This window comes from Falco naumanni, chromosome 3 (assembly GCF_017639655.2).
Source record: "Falco naumanni isolate bFalNau1 chromosome 3, bFalNau1.pat, whole genome shotgun sequence".
Taxonomy (NCBI): domain Eukaryota; kingdom Metazoa; phylum Chordata; class Aves; order Falconiformes; family Falconidae; genus Falco; species Falco naumanni.
This window is the reverse complement of record NC_054056.1, coordinates 61,058,307-61,069,867: the sequence shown is the minus strand read 5'-3', so window position 1 is coordinate 61,069,867 and position 11,561 is coordinate 61,058,307. Positions and strand designations below refer to the sequence as shown.

The following is an 11,561-nucleotide window of genomic DNA, read 5'->3' as shown; positions in this document are numbered from 1 at the left end:
CCAGCTAGCACATGTTACTGTGGGCATTACAGGTCTAATATGGTGGGAGATGGACACGGACGCCTGGCAGGAAGCCCTTTGCTGCCAGTCAGTGCTGCTGCTGCTGCCTGGCAGGACTGAGGGACATGCAGCTCCAGGTCCCTTCTGGGGTGCAGGGCTGGAAGCAAGGTGGTGCAGCGGCAGAGGGCCAGCGCATCTGCCTGTGATGTGGGAGTTAAGGGACGGGCACAGCGTGTGGAACTCACATCTAATAGATGTGCAGGCAGAGGGGTGACAAGGCTCAGAGGGACTTGTTTGCTCCCAGCACATGGGCATCGCAGCAGTGGTGTAGCAGGAGGGGGAGAAGCAGTGCTGTCTCCAACAATCCACCTGGCTTCTTCACAGTTTTCTTGACCCGAAATAGGACCCCCAAATTTTCTTTATATGTTGTGACACGTGATGTTATTTGGATATTTCATGTCTTAACAAAATGGGACAGGTAGGGATTTTTAAAATACATCTTAATGAATTTAAGAAGTTATTAAGAGAAGTGTTTGGGCAGAAGCGCTGCATAAGACAGTGGTCCACCTGTTAGAGCTTAGGATCTCAACTGTCTGTTGCAGGATTTTATTTATTATATTAGTAACATCTATTACATCACTAGGCTATAATTTTTACCAACTGTTACTATAATTATTAAGTAATTATCATGTTAATAAGAATGATTGTACTGGTTTCAGGTCCCCTTGTCAGCCTCCACTGACCAAATATTAAATGGAGTGGTGCGTTGGGAGCTGGATGCGGAGCTGGCCCAGCTGTCTCCCGTCCACCTGGGAGCTGCCATCTAACTCGCCAGGGCTTCAGACAGTGGGTGCAGCCCTGCTGCTTCCTTCTCCACAGCACGCTCCCAGACCTGTCACACCAAATTATTTGTAAACACCAAGCCCGTTAATATCACAACAGTATCAGTCCACACACGAAGGGTGCCGGGAAGCCACAAGAGACAGCCGGTGCCATGTGTTAGTAGTAAGAGGCAAAAGAAAGAGGCTCCTTCAAAGCCCCTATTCATAAGTGTACCACAATACAGTAATGCAGCGTTAGGGAAATTTAAGCTGGTGCTGAAAGCTAGTGTGCTTCGCTGCTTTTTTACTCAAGGGATGGCTTTTATCCTGAACTGTAATGCTTATGATATTTCAGACATGGCTTGCTTTGCTAGGTCATGTGAATGATGAATATCGCAGTATTTAGAGGTTTCTAGTAAATGAAATGCACATGGGAATGAACGCCGATATAGATCACTTGCGTCAAACCCAGCTTTATCAGGGCTTGGTGAGATATCTTTTTCAAGGGCTTACAGCAATTGAAAAACAATTAGAATTTCATTGTATTTTCCAGTTCCATTAACTATCCTGTAGACAGGTATGAAAGTCCACAAGGAAAAAGCTGCCACCGTACTTTCACTGCACAGCTGTTGTAATACAGAAGCATGGGATGGCAGCAAAGCAAAACTTCAGCTGGATACTTGGGACTGAGAGAAACTTCAGGCCTTAAGAAGGAATGGAAAGCCACCCTGTCCTACCATTTAAAAAAAAAGGGAGCTGGTGCAGAAATGAGAAATGCTTCCTTTTCACCATATGGGCAAGTAACAGGACCAGGAAGGAGATTTCAGAAAGCTGCAGTGTGATAGCTAAAATCTGCCCCTCTTAAAGAAACAGGTCCTGGTCACGTTCTTTCAGTGCTGCATTTGTTAGAAGAGTTTATTCATCAGTGATTTGAGAGTGACAGAGCTCTGCACAAAGGGCTTTTTCTTTATCTACCAGACTGGGCAAGCAGGGGTAGCTCTGAAGCAGTGAGATGGAGAAGAATCATGCACCCCCTCAATGCCAGGCTCTGGCAAGCTGCAAAAAGTTGAGAGGAAAACTGCCTGCAGTGGCCAGTGGAGCTGGATTTGTGTGGAGGTGGGGGTGTGTGCTAGAGAAGGACCACAGAGATCCCTTGCTTTTTTCATCCTCTGCCATAATCTTCCCGTGCGGTCCTGCACAGCGCCTAGATAACACTTGCAGTGAGGTGTTCCTGAGCAGTGATTAGCGATGCAGTTAATGAACACTGCTTTACATCACTTGGGGATAAATCCACCTTCTGACCATCTGTTACAAGTATATCTGGTTTTCTTCTGATTCACTTTCATGCCAAGCAGAATTACCTTAATTTAAATCACTGGTGTTTTGTGGAGAGTAACTGCTATGAGAGAGTTGGTCCATTGACGAGATCCCCCAATGAGTCACGTCCTGTGGGGCAGAGATCAAGTCTCTATGGATGTTTTGTTCATTCTTGAACATGACGGGGCTCAACAGCTAGTAAGAAATGAGCTGTTATGAAATGCCAATGTGTAACTGTGAAGCTGTTAGCCTTGCAGATACCAGTAATCTGAAAGCAGCCTTCTTCACCTTGCATTTAGAGCAAGTGGATTTGGTCACTTGTGCATTATTATTGTTTTGTAAAGTACTGTCAGATCTCTCACAGGCAGTATTTTCTAATGAATGCAAATGAAAATTGTAATTATCCATTTCAAAGCAATCTGTAGCAAGCCATCATTGCGCACGGAACATTATTTATACAGCTCATAAGCCCCAGTGATGCTCGTGCATAATTCCTAACACATCAGAGTGATAGATACTGCCTTCAGGGCTGGACTTTCCAAGCCAGCCTCTCTGTTTTTAAGTTGCAGACGTTGTCAGTTCAATGGCTGACTACTTGGTTTTGCAGGTTCTGTTTGATGTGCATATGATAGCAAGCCCACACTGCCTGCAGATGCCAGACTGCACCCAAAATGTCTTGCTTCTCTTAAGAGCAGTGAATAAAGTGACAGGCTGGCAGCTCTTAGGGACTTTTCGTTCTCTCTTCTTATTCTCCAAGTCCTTCTTTTCTGCCACCTGCCTGTTCTCAGCTCTGTGCTCATCCTACTCAGCACCTGCCATAGTATGAAAACCTGAGGCATATCATGTGTTTACACGTATGATTGCACTTAACTCAAACTTTATTTCCATGTCTTGCCCAACCTCTAATTCCAGTGCACGGACTGCTGCTTGCTCTTACCCATGTGGGCAGTCTCGCTCTCACTGCTCACTTTGCAGGGCTGTTCTTGGACCAGTTAAAAACATAATTCACTGAAAGACATAAATTATCTCTTCCTGTACCTGCTAGGCTCCTAGGTAAAGTGAAAATTGTGTCTTTTCCTGCTGTTAAAAACTGTGGTCACTACATCCAGTAATCTTTTGGGAAGCTTAACTTTTAAAACACCAGGCAATTTATTACCACCTTATATTAGCTGTCCTTGGTAGCTAAGAGGTACAAGTGGCACGCTGCAGTGAAACTGTAAAAGTAGAAAATGTCTAGCGAGTAACCTCTTTCCTAAGAGACTATGTTAACCAAAAGACTAATAAAATCTTGTTTAACCACCATTGAAAAACTTTTTGGTAGACTGCCAACCCTGATTGGTCTCTTGAGTATAAAATTAGTATAGAAAAGTTCCTTCCAGCCTTAATTCGTATCAGCTTCTAACGCATATCTCCTGTACATCAAAGAGAAATGCTCCTTTATTGCACCATTTTACATTTTAAATCATTCAAGCTTGTAGCATGTTCTACCTACTTCTTTTTGCAGCGGCACCTCTGCCCTTACTCCAACTGAAGTATCAGCTATATACTGGGTGGTGTTTCCCTGGTCCCACGGTGGTGAGATGGAGATCTTTCCTTGCTCTCATATAGGGGGTTTGGCCAGGCAGTCCTGTGTTGCCATGCCTGTGTTTCTGGTCCTCTACGGACACAAGGAAGGGAGGTTTCTTCCTGTAATCCAGTGATAGCCCCCAGAGGTAAATATCCCATCCTTTTTCTTACACCCAGGACAGAAGGCATTCTCTGCCTTATGGAAATACAAAGCAATCTCCCAGCCGAGCTCTGATCGGAAGGTTGTTCTTATGCAAATCCAAACAGGACAGTGTGAAAATGCTTAAAACGAGGCCCCATCTAGGGCAATGTGTTACAAATTGGATCTGTGAAATCCATTTTTTCAGTGAAGAGTGGAGCTTACAGCTTGCAAAGCCAGATCACTACCTGTGTGTTTCTCAGACTGTGATCCATGTCTCCTACTTACACTTTAATTCCCTTCCCCTTGTTTTCCAAGTGTGATCCTGTACAACAGAGCAAAGGCTTTATTACTTTCTCGTGCACACCATAGCACATGTTTATATCCCCTAGCTTATCAAGCTGGATGTGTCTAAGTGTAAACTTTTGCCTGTAAATAAGATCAAGAGATTTTTAGGATTTGACACAACATTTTGCGTTTCTAGCATGACTGGTAGCTGTTTGCTACAATTGTGCGTTGAGGCCTCCACAAAAATTAGTGGCCTTATCCCTGACTCTGAGGGCTTACAAATTAAATGCAGTAACCAGACGAGCTACTCTTGCTCAAGCTACTCTTGCTTGAAACACACGGAAAAGCAGTGAGTGTGAGGGCTAGGGCTATGCCCCTATCTCTTCAACCATAGTGACCCATCTTGCACACCAGGGCATAATGCTGCTGACTGGCGACTGCTTTCAGTTATAGATCTGCTTCCAGAATAGCACTGCATTTAAAAGAAACAAGAGCAAGCAGTAACTGCTTATCCTGGCTAAGCTTGTGTAACAGGTTTTCATATGATGTTTGTAGTGTTTAAAGCCTTTTTTCATTAAACTGTTTCAGTATCCAGAAAAAAAACATTTCTCTTACTCAGCTTCATTAGCTATAGGAAATCACTGGATTAAAGTAGAGAGCAGATTAGCAAAAATAAACTGTAGTATGTTTTGGGCATATGGTGCCGCGTATGAATGGGTTTTAACTACTTAACTGGGTATAACAAAGAGCAGAAGGAGAGATTTGTCTTCCCATGTAATAATTACAATTTGCAGTAGCTGCATAGCTTAACAGTAAGAAACCACAAAGCCACGGAAAGCTTTTGGTTAGAATTTGCATGGGGGGTGTGCGCCTGTGCCCGAGCTTGTGTAGTGTTTTCTGCCAGCTGAAGGCTGGGCACGTAACTGGACTTAGCTAATTAACAGGATGCCTCTCCTTTCCTTTCTTCGCTGGGCTCATGTTTTGCAGCTCTGTGTTACTGTGGGCTACAGAGACCAGGATTTAACCCGTCAGACGTGGGAGCCGGTGCTGGTGCGGGCACGCTGCTCTATTGCATGGCCCAGAAGGGAGGCACGCTGTGGGCAAACCCATGACAGCCCGGGCTTTGTCTCAGCTGGAAATTGTCCCCCACAAAGCAAATATAAACAGAAATAGTAAATAAAAGAGGCCATGTCAGGGTGATTGCTGAGTATCAGCCTTCCAGCCCCGGGCAAAAAGCAAGCCAGCTTTGGACTGGAATGACTCCACAGTTTCTAGCTTCCCACTATTTTCCCCTGATATCTGTCATTCCCCTCTGATACTTCAATCTGCAAAAGTCAAATTTATGCCTTTTCTAAATAGACCTGTCTCACACCAGTTTGAACTTGGTCCTGACACACAAATCAGTGCAAACACTGGTAACATCCTGAGGGTGCTCCACCTCCCACTTCTCAAGAAAACTGTGCTTTTCCATTTGTGTGCTGAGACGTTTCTGAAAACGAAGCAGTGGTGATGACATCATTTCCATGTCTTAAAAAACTTGCTTATAAAAGGATATAAAGATTTGCAAAGCCAATCAAATCTAATTTATAAAGTCGATACAGAAATACCTGGAGAATTACCTGATCTTTATCCAGGCTCCTCAGTATGTTTGCTAGCACAGATTAACAAATAAGGTTGTGCCACATAGCTTAAACATGCATGTCCTTCCCTTTTTCTGGGGGGTTGCTTTCCTTGAGGTTTCCACAATGTGTTTCACATCCACTGTGAGTAACGTTCTTGGACTTCTGCCCTGGATTAATCAAACATAAATCATTGCTCCCTGCAAAAAGGAAGTTTTGCCAAAAATTTTGGTGATCGAGAGAAGAAAAGAGGGTGGGTTTTTTTCCTTCTGTGAACCTTTAACTAATCTTATTCCTTATTTTTTTTGGTGGGAAATTTTGTGCATTGAAAAATTCACTGAGAAGGCCCTGATCATCTTTTTTTTTAGTGATTGTTATCAAAAATTAAATCCCCAGCTGCTCAGGAGAGCATTCTTGATTTCTCCTAAATTAGTTTTGTAGTGGTGAGCCCTACCAAACTTGCAGACTTGGTGTTTAGTTTATCAGTAACTCAGTGTTGCTTCTGTTGCAGAGTTCCCTGAAGAGAAGAGGCAGCAGAGAAATACACAAAGAAAAAAAGACATTTACCCAGGTATGGTTTTCACAAATGTGCAATTTTGAGCAAAAATCACATGAAAAAACCCTCAAGATTTCTTTTTACAGATGTTGATAGGACCATCAGGCACATTATCTAGAGTGCAATTAGGCCTTAATCTACTGAGACCTCACAGAGATAATGTAGAAGCAATTTAGGACACAAGTGTGATCTCTAAAAGGTTCAACTTCTGAGGCTCTGTTGTGCTTGTATCCATAGACTCAGGCTGCAGGTTTTCTACAAGAAGAGAAAATCACCTTGCCTCACAAGGTAATTGGATCACAGCTTAGGGACTAACTAAATTTATACACAGTGCCAAAGATTTTGTGCTAATGAGCGTCTTGGCAGGGAATGCACTTGGCACACTGCAATGACACCCTGTGAGCTCTCATGTCACAGCCCAGGGTTTGATCTCTCTCTCGCGTTAGGGAGGCAGCACGTGAACCTGTGTTCCCCCAAGCTGAGATACAGCACAGAGCCCGAGCTACCCACTCAGTCTCCCTTTAGACCCTAGTTTTAATGAAAACCCATATGTTGACTCTTCTCAGGAAAGTGGTCTGCCTGGTTTCCTCTGCTTTTTGTGTTGACTGTAGGAGTTAAAGCTTTCCTCAGCACCCATATGGTTACCGTTTATAGCCAGAGAGATGGGGATAGTTTTTCACCTCGCTGGGAAAGGAGCCAAGAGCGACATTACGCCTTCCTTAGAGAAAGGTTGCACCTCCCCGTGCTGCCCCTTCAGCAGGCTTAGTGTAGGCAGCAGGGACCTATAGTTTGTCTCCGCGTCGATGGAGTTTTAAAATCCATTGATTTGTAGTAATAACTATAATAAATCATTACAATATGTTGCACTTGAGTGGGTAGGGCGGGCAGCTGAGTGGGCATACCAGGGGCTCGTGGTGGTCAAGGGCTGCAGCTTGCTTTCCCAGGACACCGCAAACTGAGCATCCCCACTGAGCCACTACAAGCATGGCTTAATCAGACCTCAAAACGGGGCACTGGGCTTTCTTTTTGCAGTGCATGCTACAGAGAATTATTTAAGTTGTCAGTCAGCTCAGGGAGTTTACTATTCTGCAAGTCTGTAAAATACATGGATGAAATACATATATGCCCACACATGTGTAGATTACAGATGGAGCTACATGAAGACATGGTTGTGTCCACTGGGGTTTGTGGGCGGCACTGTCTTTCCTTTCTTTATTCCTAGAAATACAGAGCACTGTCAAGGCAATAGATTCCTTGTGCTTGCTTCCTCTGCCTAAATCCAGTCATTAAGAGCAGGTATAGTTTGCCTTGGAAAGCCTTAAAAAGGACTTCACAAAATTAACCAAGTAGCCATGGGTCAGCTCTGCACCACTCATAACATGGAGAAGTGATCCCAGAAACCACCTGGGAAAAAAAAAAAAAACTTTTATGCTGTACACAGACACTGTAACTCGTGCAAGCAAAGGGTTTGGGCTTGAAAATGAAAATCATTGCAACAGCACTGTGCAAGGTGGCTGTTCAGTTTTCTTCAGCAAATCTTTAGGGCAGGAAAGGCTGAGAAGCAATCTTAAGATATTGATATGGCCCAGCCTATAAGCGCATGTCCTAGCTATCTCCCAACTCTAGGGTGTTAACCAGAGCTGTCTCCAACCCCAGATATCCATTCAGAGGTATGAGCTGGTTAAGACTAGAGCGCAACACAGCAGGTGCCCAACCTGGTCAAACAGCTGCTGGGTCCTGGGGCATGGCCCAGAAGGGTAGGTACGGACATGGCACAGGAGGTTCAAAATGCTGCTCTTCAGTAACAGCCACCCTAAATACTTAAAATAAGCTCAGATACCCATTACACGGGGTGAGTTTTGTGAGTGAGAAGCAACCACAAGCTTGGATTCGGTGCATATGCATGTTTACAGATATATATAACATATGGCGAGAGTGGTGTTTTTACTTACTGAGAGCTCATCATTAAAATTAGCTGGAACATCACATCCACTGCAGGCACACTGAGTAAAGAATGCCTGTGAAACTGATTGTCTTGAAGTCGTGTAAAAGCAGAATTCATAGTAGCGCTTACCGGCCTCCAGCAGTATTGAAGAAAAAAAGTTTTTGTTCAGCAGAATTGCAAAACGGAGCTTCTTGGAAAATACCAGGCACCAGGCAAAACACAAAGAAAAGTGGTTCTCCAGCGCAAGGTAGGAGTGCTGGCACTCAGCCAGATGCTTGGGTGCTGGTTGTACTGCCCTGTCACCGGACTCGCAACCCCAAAACCGCTTACCCGTCTTCTGCCTGGCAACTCCCTGGAGCCGATGGTGGTGGTAGAGGAGGTGGCATTGGTCTCTTATCTATCTTTGTGTCTTCTTGCCAGAAAAGAAATATCATATTTGGGAATTTTTGATCAGCTCTTTACTCTCATCACATCATTTACATTGCATAATGAATTTAAGTTCATTTCTTCCCTTTATGTTTCATTTCTTTATCTCCACATTCTACATTTGTCTAAATTAGACTGCAGACTCTGTAGGGAGGGATCTTTCTTTTTCATTAACATCCCTCTGAAGTGTCACACAAAGCTGTAGTGCTATTGCATGCAGATAATCACTATCAGGAATCACCAATTCCCATTTATCCTGAATGGTCTTAAAGTCCGTGATGAGCACCATGACTGACGGAACATTTTTGCACTATTGCTCCTTCTTTTCTTTCTATATGGTGTGCCCTACATACGCTTTTTCAGAAAGCATCCACATACTGGATGTGTAATACAGCCTGACTGCCATAGCCCAGATTCAGCCCCTGGGATTCAAGCTTCTTGTTCTTCCTAAAAGATGTAAAGACTATTTTCCCCCTCCCCTCCCCCTTTCTTTTCATTCATGATTTAACTAATAATGAACTATTCTTAATTTCAGTGATTTGGCCTCCCTTATTTTCCCCTGTATGTCCAAACTCTACTTACCTGTGTGGGTGTCTTGCCCTCCTCCTGTTTATGCTTGGTTTCAACTGATCAAGAAATTGCTGATATTTCTGTGCACAAAGTTTCAGAGGGACAGATGCATGAAGGTTGGAGTCCTGCCCTTCTGGCATGCTTAGATCTGGCTGATAAATCTCTCCTGACCATCCTTTTCCTTTGGAAAAAAGCTGTCTGGGGAATGGGATTTTCAGTGGTCATGTTCCCTGGCAGAGAAGCAGGGAAGATCTAGAGCTTTCTCATCTTTCCGGATGGAATCCATATTTAGTAGGCGAGATTAACCTCCATCAGCTCTGTTGTTTTGTATGAGGCTTGTGTTTGTTTAATGACAAAAATCTCGTTTGTTTCAGCTCTTGCACAAAGCAAAACTTACAAATGTGATTTTTTTTTTTCCATAGACAAAACCTAGCAATAAAGCAGTGCTGCTGTAAAAAGTTAATGGTAGTTTTGTCCTGCTAGAATAACGCGCTAACTCTGCAGACGCATTGAGTCGTGCAGTGATGCCGAGCAAAAACACTGGGGCCCTGACCCCAAACCCATTGAAGCCTTTCCCTTTCCTTCAAAAGCTTCAAAATGCTGAGTGTGTTGTCCTGAGTGTGACTCGGTGACTGCCTTTTATATTGTTTGAAATGCCGTGGGTGCCGGGCTGTGGCCCCCAGACCGCCGGGGAAGGGCTGGCTCCTGGGGGGAGAGGGGTGTGGGCAGGCTGGCCCTTCCCCACGGGCATCGGTCCAGCTGTGGAAGCCAGGGAGGTGCGAGGGGCCAGCCAATGCCACCGATGGCTGGGCGCTTGCAGCCAAAGGCAGACAAGAAGCACAAGGAAGAATGCTGGATTACAAAAACGGAATAAGGGAAATGTCACGTGTGATTATTTCCAAGCTATTAACAGATAAAGTGGAGTAATCACCCTACCTGGGAGCTCTGACGTGCAGCACTGCTCTGGCTGTAACTTTCCTGTGATCTTTGTATTACCCTAAAAGCAAAACCTACAGCTGCGGGGATAGACTGATTCTCGATGACAGGAAAAACAGAGGTAATGTATTGTGCAGCCCTGACCAAAGATGATGCTTTAATCATACAGCCTTATCCAGCCAGAGCAACCAACCTTCAGAGTGACTCCAGTGGAGGCTGCATGGAGTTTTGCTAGGTTTTAATCTGATACTTAATTTGCAGTTTCGAGTTATAAAGAGAAAAGCAATTTGCAAATGTATGTGTGAAAAAGAGGTGTGTGTATATCAGGGCATGAAAGAGAGCAAGCCCATCTTCTAGAGGCTCTGCTTCTAATCAGTTATATGCACCTCAATTGTATTCATAGGAAACTCACATTTCTGGTGCCAGAAACATGATGACCAGAGTTTTAGTCAGTCCACTGATCAGTTGATTGCAGGTGTATTTGACTCTGGGTTATCACTGAAAACCACATATTAACAGAAACTGTGGCTATTTTTTACACTATCAGGTTATTAGTTTAACATTGAGTTATATTCAGATAACTTTTTTCACTATTTAGTATTTTAAAGTCCCAACCTGCACCAAGCAGAATCAGTAAGAAAACTGAGTTTTCAGAAGTATACAACCAATTACTTTTGTGGCTGTTTAGTTATTAATAGCTGAAATTAAGACATAATTGGTATATATCTAAGTAGAATGGGGAAAATTAATGTAGGTAACATAAAAGACAATGCTACCAATGTGCAATGATGTGTACATTAGAAATCAAACAATTTCCTCAGATTGCTGAGCTGTAGTTAGTTTTGTATGTTGTTTGTTGGGTTTTTTTAATAGCCTGATCTGGATTAACAAAGTCCATCATGTTTTCTTCTGGATTTGGTTGCAATTATTAGGAATTATAACTAAATGGTGCTTGTGAAAGATAACAGTGCTCCGGAGACTGAAATGAAGTTTCCATAGATAATTGCACATATGTCCACATGGCCTACCAACAATGATAAAATCTGCTGTCTCAAGAGATCATCTTTCAAAGCCTGCCTTCCATTATGCTGCTAATGCTGATAAATGTGTCTCTTACAAGGCCAAGTGCCTGCATCTCCATGACAATTCATGAAAGTGATTCATGCAAAGAAATTGTTCATCGGCTTAGAATTTACTTAACCTTGTCTCTTATTTCAGCACAATACACACTGGAGTTTTCATTTGAGTTGAGATGCAGTGCTTTAAAATGCTCAACACATAAAAAAAAAAATCAAGGTCTCATTTAATACCCTGGTGCTTCCTGAAAAATGCAGGTTTTCACATGGGATGGATTTGGATATAAACACAGTTTAATGAA

General features: G+C 43.4%; 1 protein-coding gene across 1 annotated transcript in view; it reads left to right on the top strand.

The window, feature by feature from the left end:
* Window positions 1-6,275: 6,275 nt before the first annotated feature.
* The window catches only part of MTCL1 (microtubule crosslinking factor 1), a 52,512-nt gene continuing 47,226 nt past the window's right edge, over window positions 6,276-11,561 (top strand). The window contains exon 1 of the mRNA XM_040587054.1: window positions 6,276-6,321. The gene's annotated coding sequence lies outside the window, so the exon portion shown is untranslated. The remainder of the gene's footprint in view (window positions 6,322-11,561) is intronic.